The sequence below is a fragment of the Gobius niger genome (genome assembly GCF_951799975.1).
Source record: "Gobius niger genome assembly, chromosome: 9".
Taxonomy (NCBI): Eukaryota; Metazoa; Chordata; class Actinopteri; order Gobiiformes; family Gobiidae; genus Gobius; species Gobius niger.
In genome coordinates this window covers 8,239,059-8,253,523 of record NC_136860.1, presented here as the reverse complement: position 1 = coordinate 8,253,523, position 14,465 = coordinate 8,239,059, and the positions used below count along the sequence as shown (strand labels likewise).

General features: G+C 45.6%; 1 protein-coding gene across 2 annotated transcripts in view; it reads right to left on the bottom strand.

The window, feature by feature from the left end:
• LOC306967729 (neuroligin-4, X-linked-like) overlaps positions 1–9,124 on the bottom strand; it is a 166,004-nt gene extending 156,880 nt beyond the window's left edge. For both annotated transcript variants that reach the window (XM_079562882.1, XM_079562881.1), the window contains exon 1: positions 9,064–9,124. The gene's annotated coding sequence lies outside the window, so the exon portion shown is untranslated. The remainder of the gene's footprint in view (positions 1–9,063) is intronic.
• Between the last annotated feature and the right edge of the window lie 5,341 nt (positions 9,125–14,465).

The following is a 14,465-nucleotide window of genomic DNA, read 5'->3' as shown; positions in this document are numbered from 1 at the left end:
CCATTGAGCAGGTGCCATTATTCCGACAGCTCTAACCCAGTTGTGTTGTGGATTAGAGAGCCAGATACAACCACTGGCCCTAACCTTAAGGTCAGTGGACTTTTGCCTGAACCTAATTTTATTTTTCAACCCCTACTCAATGGGACATTTTTGGAATAATGAGCCGTCGGACTAATGGGCCGACCCCCTGATGTAGGTGGAAAAGCACTATATACACTAAGTTGAGTCCATTTACCAAAGCTGAGGGCAGCTGTAAATTACCATTACCAATCTGATATGCCAATGAGACAATGCTGTGTGAGTTAAAAATAAATGTATTCTATGTCCCGATAGAAAGAGAATATACCAATGGTCTGCTCTGGCGTCGGTATCAAAGAGCACTGGGCTCTCCACGAGGAAGAAACATGATCGAAACACACCCCCCCCCCCCCCCCCCCCCCCCCCCCCCCCCCCCCGGTCCACGGAGAGTATGCTGTAAGTCGTGGGAGGGTCACTGCTCTATGTAACATCACCCCTTTCTTAGCGCCACAGTCTTGTCCACAGCCTTTAGTAACACCAGAACAGGGCCCTGGACTCGCAAAGCCAATTTGAAAAGCAAACTCCGATGACGCCGAACTCACACACGTGTTGACTCATCGAATGAAACCACTCAATTCTGACATTGGCAGAATTTGATTTGATATCTTCCCCTAAAAAAACCGCAGCTACACATTTTTCGAAATCGCATCCCAAATAAAACGACCTTGTAAGTATTTCCCTCAATCTCGTTCCCAATCAAATCAAATCACCGCGTTGAGTTAAATGAAGCCAGATGATTATGCTGGCTGTAATTGACTGGCTCCGGGCGCCTGTCTGTGTCTCTGTCTCTGCACGTCTCTGAAGGCAGCTTTGATCGGAGCGACTTGTGCCGAATGACACGGGCCAGCGGACTGGACGCGGGTCAAACGCGCCGGGTCGTCTACGCCGGCGTGTCCCAGCGCGAGGGTGTCAGAGCTCAATGGTTGATGAGTTTTGGTTTTTCGGATTACTGGGACATGTAGGGATATTTTGGGCTCCTAAACCTCTTCATAATCCACATTTGGAAACTTAAAGGAGCAGGAGACCGTTCTTCCAAACTGAGATATGTTCTTACCTGAGCTTAGACGAGTTGATGCGTACCTGTCTGGTCTTTGTGCCCGTGGAAGAGCTTGGTCGCTTCCAACTTCACCCCCATTTGGAGCTATAGGAATATACAGGGAGAGGCCAAATGCTAACAGCAGCTTTGGTCGTTATGCGTGACTGAGGGCACGCACACAGGTACGCGTCAACTCGTCTAAGCTCAGGTAAGAACATATCTCAGTGTGGAAAAACGGCCTCCTGTTCCTTTGAAGTTGACATATCCTGTATATGGGATTAACTGCCACCTCCACCAGGCGGATTTTCTCCATTTTGCATATCCAAATCTCCAAGCTAATAGACTCTAGAGCTTAGAGCCTGCACACCAGTGTGATACCTCATTTGAAAGCTAAGACCTTTTAGTTTCTAAAAATAACAATAATAATGCATTGGTTTTATATAGCGCTTTTCTGGACACTCAAAAGACGCTTTACACTTTGCACTATTCGTTCATTCCATACTCGAACCATACGGAAGCGAGGCAACCAGTCTGCGGCATCGGCCCGTCCGACCACCACCAACCACTCACTCACGCACTACATTCACTTGGCTTCCTGGTGTTCCCAAACGGTCTCTCCCATCCAAGTCCTGCCAGGCCTGACCTGCTCAGCTTCCAGGGTCTACGGGATTGGGCAGAGCAAAGGCGGTTTGGTCAAATGAGTGCAAAATCTGTGTTAGTGAAACACAACTGATATTACACTTGCTTATACAGTATTTGCCAAAAAATGATGCTTTTTTTTTGTTTCGAAACGTTGATGCTACTTTACAAAAAGATTCCTAAGACATACTTCATGGCTTTCATTTGAAACTTACTGTAGTTACTAATAGTATTGACAGCACCAACTGTGTAAAATGTTCTAGCTATGGGAATAATAGTTTGGATTCTGGGGCCCCCCTGATGACAATTCGGCACATGTGATCAATTTCTGTGTAAAATGGCGCCTTTGTTTTCTTTGAATGGTTGTATCTCTATAACCACGGCACTGGAGGCTCTGGGATGGTTTTATTTTGAAGGCATGAAGCAGGGGAAGACAAAGACATCCCACAACACGCACATATACAACTGAAGAGAAAGAGATGCTGATGAAGTGAAGTGATGTGCAATGGCATATTTATTTCATGTGTGTATTTAGTCCTGAATACGAACATGGATTTTTTGGATTATTTTTACAACACATTTTTTTTTATATATATAGGGAAAAAAAGGAAAACTGATTTGATTTTTCTATTCAAAATATTACAACAAATGGAAAGAGTACAAGCACTTCTGGGTTGTATGAGAATTCGACCTCCACAACCAGCCTTGAAAGTAACAAAAAGGCTAAGGCGGTTATCCTTTTTCTTTTTTTCTTTTTTTAATGTTCACATTTTGGGTAAGATATAGGCATAACATTATCTCAATAGCAGTTTTGTGAAGGTGAATCTGATAAAAATGACATATAACACTTGTATGTTAAGTCATATTTTTCCTACCACGGCAGTTAAGAGGTTAAAACACACTCTTTTTGATGTTATGTTTTAAAATGTGAAATAATATCAATCTAAGGATCAGACAGTGGCCTGGGCTGGTGAGGAGCTGGCCTGGAGCTCCCCCTGCGGGCAGCAGTGTCAGTCTATCAACTACATTTGATTTGCATGGCGCCTTGCAACAGCCAAAAGGTGCACAAGGGTAAAAGAGTAAAAATCACAAAACATCAACATTTCAGTGGCTACGTGTTGAAAGCTTGTCTGTGTTTTAAGTGTTATTTCCACTGATCACCAAAACAATTAAGCGCAGGGATGAGTGAGTAATGCTATGCCACGCAGTGAGGAAATGAGAAAGTGAGAGGAAATGAGACCGTTTCATAAGAGAAAAGAAAGACTTAGAAGTTCCAAAACCGGCACATTTGGAGTTCTTTCTTCCTTGTGTCAGGACAGTCCCGGACCGGTGTATTATCTGCAGAAATGACCCGCGCTGCCTTTGCAGACCGGGGTGTAGGGCGGAGTGTCACCGTGTGCACTCGTGTGTGCTCTAGTGACCATTTTTTTCTAGAATCGTCAAATAAAGAATGAGCCCCTCCCAACGGGCTCATGAACCTCATCTTTTAATGCACTTTACAGCACAGGAACATCATCTACAGCTGGGTGCAGGTTTGTTGATGGGGAGCAACTGCCCTCTCCACTGGCCCGCTCAACACCCAGCTTTTTAACGCACCACTCGATGTAGGGGTTACATCGTACACTGTACATAATAAAATCTATATTAATAATAATAAATAAATAAATAAAAATGCACATAGATTAGGCGCTCATACGCTTCTCGCTTCGGCCCACTCCTTTTGAGCAAAATGTATGCTCAAATAAATAAAAATAAAAATCATTTTCAGGACTGTCTGGGATAGATTCAGGATCCGGGACATGTGGGCTGTATCTGAATGTCCACACTAGTCCCTAACCCCTCATTCACTACATAGGCCCGCACTATATAGTCGACTATATAGTCACTGATTCTGTTGGCGATTCGGACACAAGCCACTACTTTCTCCGAGCTGCGTGACGTCACGCGCTGCGGCTGCAGATATGTTTTTTTACATTTTTTTTATCTCAATTTACTTATTGTTACAAACGTTTATTTTATGAAACAGAACGACTGTTTTGGCACTTTTACAGGCGTTTTATTTGTCATTTAAATAAAAATTAATCACAAAAAAAGGAAGAAAAAAAAAACTCCAGCGTTAGCTCAGAGACGCCGAAAGTAGGTCAGAACCCGGTGTCCGAAGCGCCAGCCAGATTACATCTGCTAAAAGTTCGCTAAACTCCGGGAATAAAGTATTTCTGCGATAAAGACCAACCAGACTCATGAGACAGTGGAATATTTATGGATTAATACGAGTCAGATACACTTTATTTCACATGGATTTCACATGAATGGCTTGGATTATTCGAGAGGAAGCTAACGGTCATTTAACAGCGCAAGCTAAAGGTTAGCAGCTAACGTTAGCATCTTTTCACCGTAACCGTTTATATTTAGGTCATTTATTCATGACAAATACAAACACACGACTGAAACAGCTGATTTACTTCAGTCGTGTTGTTTAGTTCAAAGACCTGTCACTGTCAGGCTCTTCTCCGACTCTCGCAATGCATTGTGGTCTATATTGACCCGTTTAGTGACCATCGATGCTCACTACTTTTCGAGATGCATTGTGGGAAATTTCGAGTGGACAACTTTTTTCTCTCTGGACATTCGGACACCCCTACAAAATGGCGTGACCACTATATAGTCACTATAGGGAATAGTGTGGACATTCGGGTACAGCCCTGGTCACCCTAGCACAGCCTGGCAACAACCTGGCACAGCTGGAAGGCCGACGGCTTTGGGCCTTGGATGGCAAATGACTGACCAAACTTTTTTTATCTGGACTTGGGAGCGACCTTGCAACAACTAACTTTCACCTTGATAAACGGCGCGGTAACTTGACGCTTCAGTGAACAGACTTTGAGCGATGGCCTGCTCAAAACATATACAACAACATATCCATGAAAGTATAGATCAGATCTTCAACAGCAGAGGAGGGAAATAGGAAGTCTGTTTTTACAGTACAACATGGTTTCAAAATATTTGCATGATGTGCCTCCGATGCTCTCTTAGCACGAATGCCCTCTGCTGGCAGCAGGCAGAACTGTCCGTCTAAAATCCCCACTCCCTCGTTCTATCTATTACACAACAAAATCCAGGAAGTACAGATCGGGGGGCGTTGGCAGCAGAAGAGGAAACAACCAAAGTGAACAGAACTACATGACGACTCCAGTCATGATTCTGATGTTAAAATCTCCAAATAAAAGTGGATTTTGCATGATATGTCCCCTTTAAGTCATGGCTCAGTTCACAGTGCACATTTAACGTTAGCATTAGCATTGGACAGAAGAGTAAAATATGAACTGCTGAACTATAAGAAGCACTTGCATTCTTAAAGATGTTCTCAGAGATCCAAATCCGGCAAAACAAGGCAACTAATGACCCCAAACACACTTTGTAAAAGACCTACATACCTATATCTGAGCTGCAGCTGCTCCCAGTTTCTCTCTCTCGTCCCTCTGACAGGTCGGAGGAGGAGTCAGGGGAGGACAACTTTTGTTTAGGCCTTTTTTTTTAAATATATATTTTATGTTGTGTATATACTGTGAAGAATTGACAAAAGGGAGTCTCTTTCCTCACTCTCTCTGGCACAATCTCTTCTCTCATTCACTCTCTCTCCCTTCCCTCACACAATCTCTCCCTGCCTTCTCTTTCTCTCCATCTCTCTCTCTCTATCCCTTCTCTCCCTCTCTCTCTCTATCCCTTCTCTCCCTCTCTTTTACCCCCCCTCTCCCTTCCCTCACTCATCCTCTCAATCCCTTCTCTTTCTCTCCCTCTCTCTCTCCCCCCCCTCTCTCTCTCTCTATCCCTTCTCTCCCTCCCTTCTCTTTCACTCCCCCTCCCTTCCCTCACTCATCCTCTCAATCCTTTCTCTTTTTCTCCCTCTCTCTCTTCCCTCACTCTCTCTCTTCTCTCTCTCTCTCTCTCTTCCCTCTCTCTCTCTCTCTCTCTCTTCCCTCTCTCTCTCTCTCACTCTCTCTCTCTCTTCTCTCACTCTCTCTCTCTCTTCCCTCTCTCTCTCTCTCACTCTCTCTCTCTCTTCTCTCACTCTCTCTCTCTCTTCCCTCTCTCTCTCTCTCTCTTCCCTCTCTCTCTCTCTCTCTTCTCTCTCTCTCTCTCTCTCTCTCTCTCTCTCCCCCTTGCATTTATGGAAGTGATGGTGAGTTAAAAAAAAAAAATAATAATACAGACTTTCTTTTTGCTGTTGCTAATTCCAAATTAAATGACCAAACCGGGACTAAAGAAGGTCTAAACCAGGACTGGGTCGGACTACAAGGCAACACAAGGACTAAACCAGGATTAAACCAGGACAATGCCAGCACTATTCCATCACTACACCAGACTAAATGGGGACCTAAAGCAGGGAGTGAACCAGGACTAAGCCAGGGCTATGTAAAAGTAAAAAAGGACTAAATTTACACAGGACTTCCAAACCAGGTCTAACACAGGAGTCCAACTAAAACATCATTTAGCCGGTTCAAAATACAGAGCCAGTTCTAAACCAAAACCAAACCCGCACTAACCCTGGACTAAAACAGGTAGAACTAGGACAAAACAGACCTAAAGTATTAGAGCTCGAGGGCTAAACCAGGACATAACAAGGACTAAACTAGGACTAAACCAGGACTAAACCAGGACATAACAAGGACTAAACTAGGACTAAACCAGGGCTAAACCAGGACATGACAAGGACTAAACTAGGACTAAACCAGGGCTAAACCAGGACATAACAAGGACTAAACTAGGACTAAACCAGGGCTAAACCAGGACATTACAAGGAGTAAACTAGGACTAAACCAGGGCTAAACCAGGACATTACAAGGACTAAACTAGGACTAAACCAGGACTAAACCAGGGCTAAATCAGGACACTACAAGGAGTAAACTAGGGCTAAAGCAGGACATTACAAGGACTAAACTAGGACTAAACCAGGACTAAACCAGGGCTAAACCAGGACATAACAAGGACTAAACAAGGAATAAACCAGGATTAGACTAGGACTAAACCAGAACATAACAATGAATAAAATTTGAATAAAATAGGAATAAACCAGGACTAAACTAGGACTAAACCAGGACATAACAAGGACTAAGCCAGGACTAAACCAAGACTGAAGTAGGACTGAACCGGGGCTAAACCAGGACATAGCAAGGACTAACCGGGACTAAACCAAGACTAAACCAGGAGTGAACCAGGACTAAACTAGGACAAAACTAGGACTCAAACTAAGACAGAACCAGGACTAAACTAGGACAAAACTAGGACTCAAACTAAGACAGAACCAGGACTAAACAAGGACAAAGATAGGACTAAAGAAGGACTAAACTAGGACTGAACCAGGTTTAACTAGGACTAAACCAGGGCTAAACAAATACTAAATCAGAACTAAACTAGGACTAAACTCGGAATTGAACTAGGACTGAACTAGGACTAAACCAGGGCTGAACCAGGACATAACAAGGACTAAACTGGGTATAAACCAGGACTAAACTAGGATTAAACTAGGACTAAACCAGGACATATCAAGAACTAAACCCGGACTAAGCCAGGACTGAACCGGGACTAAACTAGGACAGAACTTAAACATAACAAGGACTAACTGGGACTAAAGAAAGACTAAACCAGGAGTGAACCAGGACCAAACTAGTGCTAAACTAAGACTAAGCAAAGACTAAACTAGGACTGAACCTGAACTAAACAAGTACTAAACAAGGGCTAAACTAGTACTAAACTAGAACTGAACCAGGATTGACTAGGTCTAAACCAGAACTAAACTACGACTGAACATGGACTAAACCAGGACTAATCTAGGACTGAACCAGGACCAAACTAGGGCTAAATCAAGACTAAACCAGGGCTAAACAAAGACTGAACTAGGCCTAAACCAGAACTAACCCAGGACTAAGCCAGGACTGAACCAAGACTGAACTAGGACAGAACCTAAACATAACAAGGACGAACCGGGACTAAACAAAGACTAAACCAGGAGTGAACCTGAACTAAACAAGTACTAAACAAGGGCTAAACTAGTACTAAACTAGGACTGAACCAGGATTAAACTAGGACTGAACCAGGATTAACTAGGACTAAACTACGACTGAACATGGACTAAACCAGGACTAAACTAGGACTGAACCAGGACCAAACTAGGGCTAAATCAAGACTAAACCAGGGCTAAACAAAGACTGAACTAGGCCTAAACCAGAACTAACCCAGGACTAAGCCAGGACTGAACCAGGACTGAACTAGGACAGAACCTAAACATAACAAGGACGAACCGGGAGTGAACCTGAACTAAACAAGTACTAAACAAGGGCTAAACTAGTACTAAACTAGGACTGAACCAGGATTAAACTAGGACTGAACCAGGATTAACTAGGACTAAACCAGGACTAAACTAGGACTGAACCAGGACTAAACTAGGACTGAACCAGGACCAAACTAGGACTAAATCAAGACTAAACCAGGGCTTAACAAAGACAAAACCAGGACTAAACAAAGACTAAACCAGGACTAAACTAGGACTGAATCAGGACCAAACTAGGACTAAACCAGGGCTAAACAAAGACAAAACCAGGACTAAACAAGGACTGAACCAGGTCTCTCAAAACAGGCCAACTAACTAAGTAAGTTTTAGCCCATTTTAAACCACAACTGAATGAGCACGAAACCAGGACCAAACCTAAACTAGGACTTAGCCAGGCCTAAAACAGCTCTAACCCCTGACAAAAACCAGTGTCCAATCTAACCCGGGACAGAATCCGAAGACGAACTCGAGGCAAGTCTAAACCGGGACCGTGTCCGGCACGAGGAAAAAAAGACTTCAACCATTCCCATAAACCGTCCATCCGAGTCCCAAAGCAGGACCTCCTCAGTCCTCATCCCAAAGACAGACCGCTTATGCTCCGGGGGCCCCCAGCGATCGGAGAGCGCTGTCCAAGGTGCTAGTTAACATTCCGCTGGTGATCGCGCACACAACTGACGGAAGAACGGACCATTCATCACCACGGCTGCCAGCGCTAACGTTCATTCACCCCCCCCCCCCCCCCCCCCCCCCCCCCCCCTCCAATGCCAAAGTCCCTACTACGATATCGCGTTGCATGGAGAGAGGAAGAAGAAAAAAAAGGAAGGAGAGAGAAACCCCCTTTGCTTGAGAAACATCGAGCTGACTTGGGCAAAAGCTGCAACCTCCTTCGCTGCAGCAAAAGGAGGAGAAGCGGAGGGGGGGGACGACGGGGATAAAAACAAAAAAAAAAACGGCAAGTGTTTGAGAGTTTGCGTTGCCTTACCTCGCCTACCGCGTTGGTGGAATCCCTCGGAGGAACATATTCCCACGAACCGCGACGTCTTTTTTTTTTTGACCCCCCTCCTTTCCTCGTGCTTGCTTCGTCGCTGGCGTAGCCGACACCGCAGCTGGTGCGACGTGCACGGGATAGGGATGGATGGAGGGTAAAAAGGAGCGAGGGGGGGGGGGGAGAGAAGACGATAGACTGATATTCCACACACAGAAACAAAAAAACCCCGCTGTAGTCCCTTGAACGCGCGCGCCAAAGCGGAATGGCCAAGAAGAAAAGAAATTACGCACGGCTGGCTTTTGCTGTTATTGTTTTTTTGTTTTTTTTCCGCCTTCTCCCTCCGCCGTAACGGAACAGAACGAAACGAAGGCAGGCCCGGGGACGGGAGAGAGAGTGTGTGTGCGCGCCCGTGAGTGTGTGTATGTGTGAGTGTGTGTATGATCAATTTGTCCGCGTCTTGCTGCTGTCCTCTCCTCCCTCCCCCATCCGCTCTCTCTCTCTCTCTCTCTCTCTCTCTCTCTCTCTCTCTCTCTCTCTCTCTCGCTCGTTCCCCTCTCCTCCTCCTCCTCTCTCTCTTCTCTCCAGTGTCTCTCTCCCGTTTCTCTCGAGATGCGATTGGACAGTGTGGCAGGCAGCGGCTATGATCCAATGATACGCACCTTCTCCGGCTGCCGAGGCGAGCGGGGAGAGCAGGGGGGGAGTGGGGAGGGGAGAGGGAGAGGGGGGAGGCCGGTTGCAGGGACGCACACACATACACACACACACACACACACACGAACGCGCACCTGTAGATGAGAGCCGCAGAGGTAGAACGTGGATAAAAATACTCTCGCGGGCTCGGAGAGAGGGACAGTTGGCGCGCGAGTAGCCGGTGCACTCCCACGCAGCTGGGGAAGTTTGTCTGACTGTGCGCGTCTGTGCGCGGCGCGAGATGACAAAACGCAGACAGTTAGCGCAGTGCTGTGTCCTCCACGAGAATCGGCACACACCCGGTCAAACCGCCCCGACCAAAAAGCAAAAAAGCAATCAAGGTTAGTTACATCCTTAACTTGGATGCGACCGTTTCACTCGCTGTGTTTGCACACGCGCAAAAACACGATAGTGCGTGCTAAAGCGCGCGGTAAAGCAATTGCAGTTGAGATTTGCGTTTCTAATAAATGACGAAAAAAAAAAAAAGACCCCTAATGAATATGCAAAGTGGGGCGAGTTCTCCACCGGAAAAAGGAGGCTTCCCCTCTACAGGTCGGTGGGGAGTACAAGTATCTCGGGGTCTTGTTCACGAGTGAGGGACGGATGGAGCGTGAGATCGACAGACGGATCGGTGCGGCGTCAGCAGTGATGCGGTCGCTGTATCGGTCTGTCGTGGTGAAGAGGGAGCTGAGTCGGGGCAAAGCTCTCGATTTACCGATCGATCTACGTTCCCGCCCTCACCTATGGTCATGAGATTTGGGTAATGACCGAAAGGACAAGATCGTGAATACAAGCGGCCGAATTGAGTTTCCTTCGCAGGGTGGCTGGGCGCACCCTCCGAGATCGGGTGAGGAGCTCAGTTACCCGGGAGGAACTCGGAGTAGAGTTGCTGCTCCTTCACGTCGAAAGGAGCAGCTGAGGTGGCTCGGACATCTGTTCCGGATGCCTCCTGGTCGCCTCCCGCGGGAGGTGTTCCAGGCATGTCCTAGTGGGAAGAGGCCTCGTGGAAGACCCAGGACACGCTGGTGGGACTATGTCTCCGAGCTGGCCTGGTGTCGCCTCGGGGTCCCCCCAGAACAGCTGGAGGAGGTGTGTGTGGATCGGGAAGTTTGGGCATCTCTGCTGAGACTTGCTGCCCCCGCGACCCGGCCCCGGATAAAGTGGAAGAAAATGGATGGATGGGGCGAGTTCACCACAGGGAGCAAAAATAGAGGCGGAGAAACTGTTGAGTGTTGTCTTATGTCAAACGTGTGGGGAAAATGTGTGCTGCAGGTGTAAACCTTTGCGCAGGACCGAATAATGAGGGGTTTTACACGTTTTCAAATGTTTGTATCTGGCTTGTTCCCAAAGATGAAATAATTATTAACAGAAATTAGAACAGGGAGCTTCTGGTATCCAGCAAAAAATGGTGCTCATGGAAGGAGGCACTGGGATGTGCAGAGAAAGATCTTTCTCTGCATAAAATAATGATTGTTGTTTTGATAGTGTGCAGAGTTATAAACAAAGTAGGCCTACACATGATGAGTCTCTGGTTTTCTTCTGTGTTCCATTGAACCGGGCGGTTCACAGCAGCTGTCTTCCCACGTCCTTTTAAAGTCCTGGCTCTGAGCGCACTGCAGTGCACTGCACCTGAGAGACGCCCCTCCAACCAGCGCATCCCTGAACATGCTCTATGAACCCAGTGTAGACATGAATGTAAAAGGCACACACTCAAACCACAGATTCTCCAAAGCCAAAGATTCAGATAAGAAGACTGATTTGCTATTATTATTATTATTATTTGTTTTTCAATAAAGTAATAAATATCATCCATGGACATTTGTCATTTATCTGTAATGACTTTTATATGAGGTTCTTTCCTCAAAGGCGCCATAAACTCATTTACATATCATATGTACTAATATTACAGCTTCTAAAATCAGATGCAGCACTGTAATGGACTTTAAAATTAAGAATGGACTCAGGCAGCGAGGCTTGTAAAGACAAACTCGTGGAGGTCAGAATGACAAGCCTGTGTTCACTATTGACTTGAAGAAACAAAACAGTTTCAATGGAGAGTCTTCAGGAGCCGGAACTCCCAGACGCCATTTCCTTGTGGTACAGGAAGAAGTTGACCACAATACAAAGCCCATTCTTCATTTTACAATCTGAGAAAAGGGAATGAAAAAACATTCCTCAATGCAGAAACCCTCTAGGTCAGCTATTTTCAATTGGTGGCCCGCGGGCCAGATAAGGCCCCCCAGCAAGTTAGTCTGGCACGTAGCTAATTTTCCATTTGAGTATGTACTTTTTGGTCGTTTTCCGAGCACTTTCCTGGTGTAATTGTGCTCTGCGGTGTGTTTGGGGCATTTTGACCAGCACCTGTCTAAGAGGGTGGAAACGAAAACATGGTTCGGTCAAATGCTCTGAGGAAGCTCCTCTAATGTAAGTAAACACAGTGACAGGCGTAGTGTTGGGTTGACTGTAAACCCGAAAGGTTCTCCCACTTCTATTGTTTAAAGACAGGATTTTTCCTGGTATTTGGTCATGATCCCAAACACATCTTTATCACTGTCTTACGCTTTGTCGATGAGAAGATGCGACACTGTGTTGCTCTTAAACAGCTGAAACAAATGATCCAGTTGTTTCACTTCCTGGTTTTCCCACGATCTATGTGCGTCCGTGTTCTCCGTGTATCTGTGTAGGTTTTGGAAAAGTGTTTGATAAATAATACTTGATCGCTTGATAGAGGATGTAAACAGTGTTAATTTATTTAATAACCTTTCATTATCACAATAACTGTGTGAGTGAATCCATGCTTATTATTATTTATTGTGTTTCTGCATAAAAATGTTAATGAGTTTGCGAATAGTGGAGCGTGTGTGTACAAACGACATGCTTTATTAGAAGCGGCAGAGCGTGAGCTGTCAATCACACTCCTGTCAGTCACAGCAGAACACTCAATTAGTGCTGTATCTTCTTTTCTACAACACACACCGCACTGTTCCGGGCACTTTGTGGTCATCTATTACATACTTACACAATGGTTTAACACTTTAAACATTGCAAGAGCCAATATGGACCGAAAAGGACTTGAACACATGTGTCATTTATTTCTGGTCCACATCCCACGGAAATGATTCAGCCCTGCCCTTAAACAAACGTCACCAAAACATCAAGGCGAAAATGTCTCTCCCAAACCAAACCGACAAAATCTATGGCACAACCAGACGCCATAAAGTAAAACATATGATGGTGAATAAAGCAGTGCCCTGTTTCTGACCAAACACTGACATGAGGAGAGTTTGGTACTGCTGGAACTTCTAGCCTCTCATAGTACATGACATGACCCAAACAGAACCATTTCACCGTAGTTTTACTCACCATCGTGGGTTGGGGGAGCAGCAGAAACTTACATCTAGGAACTGCACGAGGTTATGTGCATTATGATCTTGTTTATGAAGCGCTTGTTGGTAAAATGAGGAGCACAAATGAAGCTTAAAAAGACCTTCCAGCTGCATTCATTCATTCATCACCTCATCACCGGCAACTCTCTCCAATCATCCAATCACAGACCCCGCTCAAGCCGCACCTTCACGACAGCCAATCACCACAGCTGCTCGTCCCCTCACCAGCCGCTCATCGCTCAGGATCCCCTTTTTAATCTCCCTGGTCAATCACTCAGCCGTCTGCCAGCCGTGCTGCGACCCTCCTCCACCCCTTTCTCCGCCTGGCTTCTCGGCTCTGCTCGTCGTCGATTGGCCAGGTCTCTTCTACCATCACCAGGGTCCAGGCTCCGGGGAAGATCCTGGCCATCATTCATCAAGGCCATGCATTCCATATCGTTCCGCCGGGGTCTGAGCACCAATAATGATTCATGTTCGATAATAAAACACTGATATCGTCACTCTGTTTCCGAGAGTCTTCTCAGATTGAAAAAAGAGCATTTTGGGAACAGTCCTTTTTTTTTTTTCTTGATTCAAAGCTCAATAAATCTGTCTGGAATTAGATTGAAAAATCGCTTTGATAAAAAAGTAAAGTTTGGAGTCTGTAGAAGCTGCTAAAGTGGAAATGTTGTTGCAAGAGTGGAATGAAACCCTCATTCAGAGAAAACAGCCCTAAAGCTTTGAATCATCTGAACACGTGCCTTGTGTATATCTGCCCCGTCTTTAGGCGCTGCTGTTTCCCGAAAAGGAAATGACTATGTTTGGATCACAGATGTCAGTATTGGTGAATGAATGCGTATGGGGAACCAGTTATTGTGGTGCAATATTGTAGTTACTTCCTGGAAATCTCTGGTTCGCTAGCAACAAAACGTCTTAAAATAAGGCTCAAACAGAGTAACCTTTGTCTTTCTTAGACTCTTACAGTAAATCTAAAATGTTAAGGGAGAATAACTAGCTCAAAATCTCAACATTGACCACTGCGCCTTTTTTAAACAGCACTTTTAAATGAATAGATTAAACAGATTTGGGTCCCATTCAGGTGAAATATCTTCGGAGATATATAAATAATGTTTGGAAATGAGGACGGCGATCCCAGCTGCAGCGAGGGGGATGAGGCTGGCGTTCCAAAATACCAGACCCTGCCTGATGTCTGTCGCAGATCGCCTTTGATACGAGACATGAGACGAGTGATCTTTCATTTCAGAATCATGCGGCGTGCGCCCGGCTTTAGAGGACTGCCAGACCTCAGCGATTAGTTATGCCAGAACGGCCTTTATGACG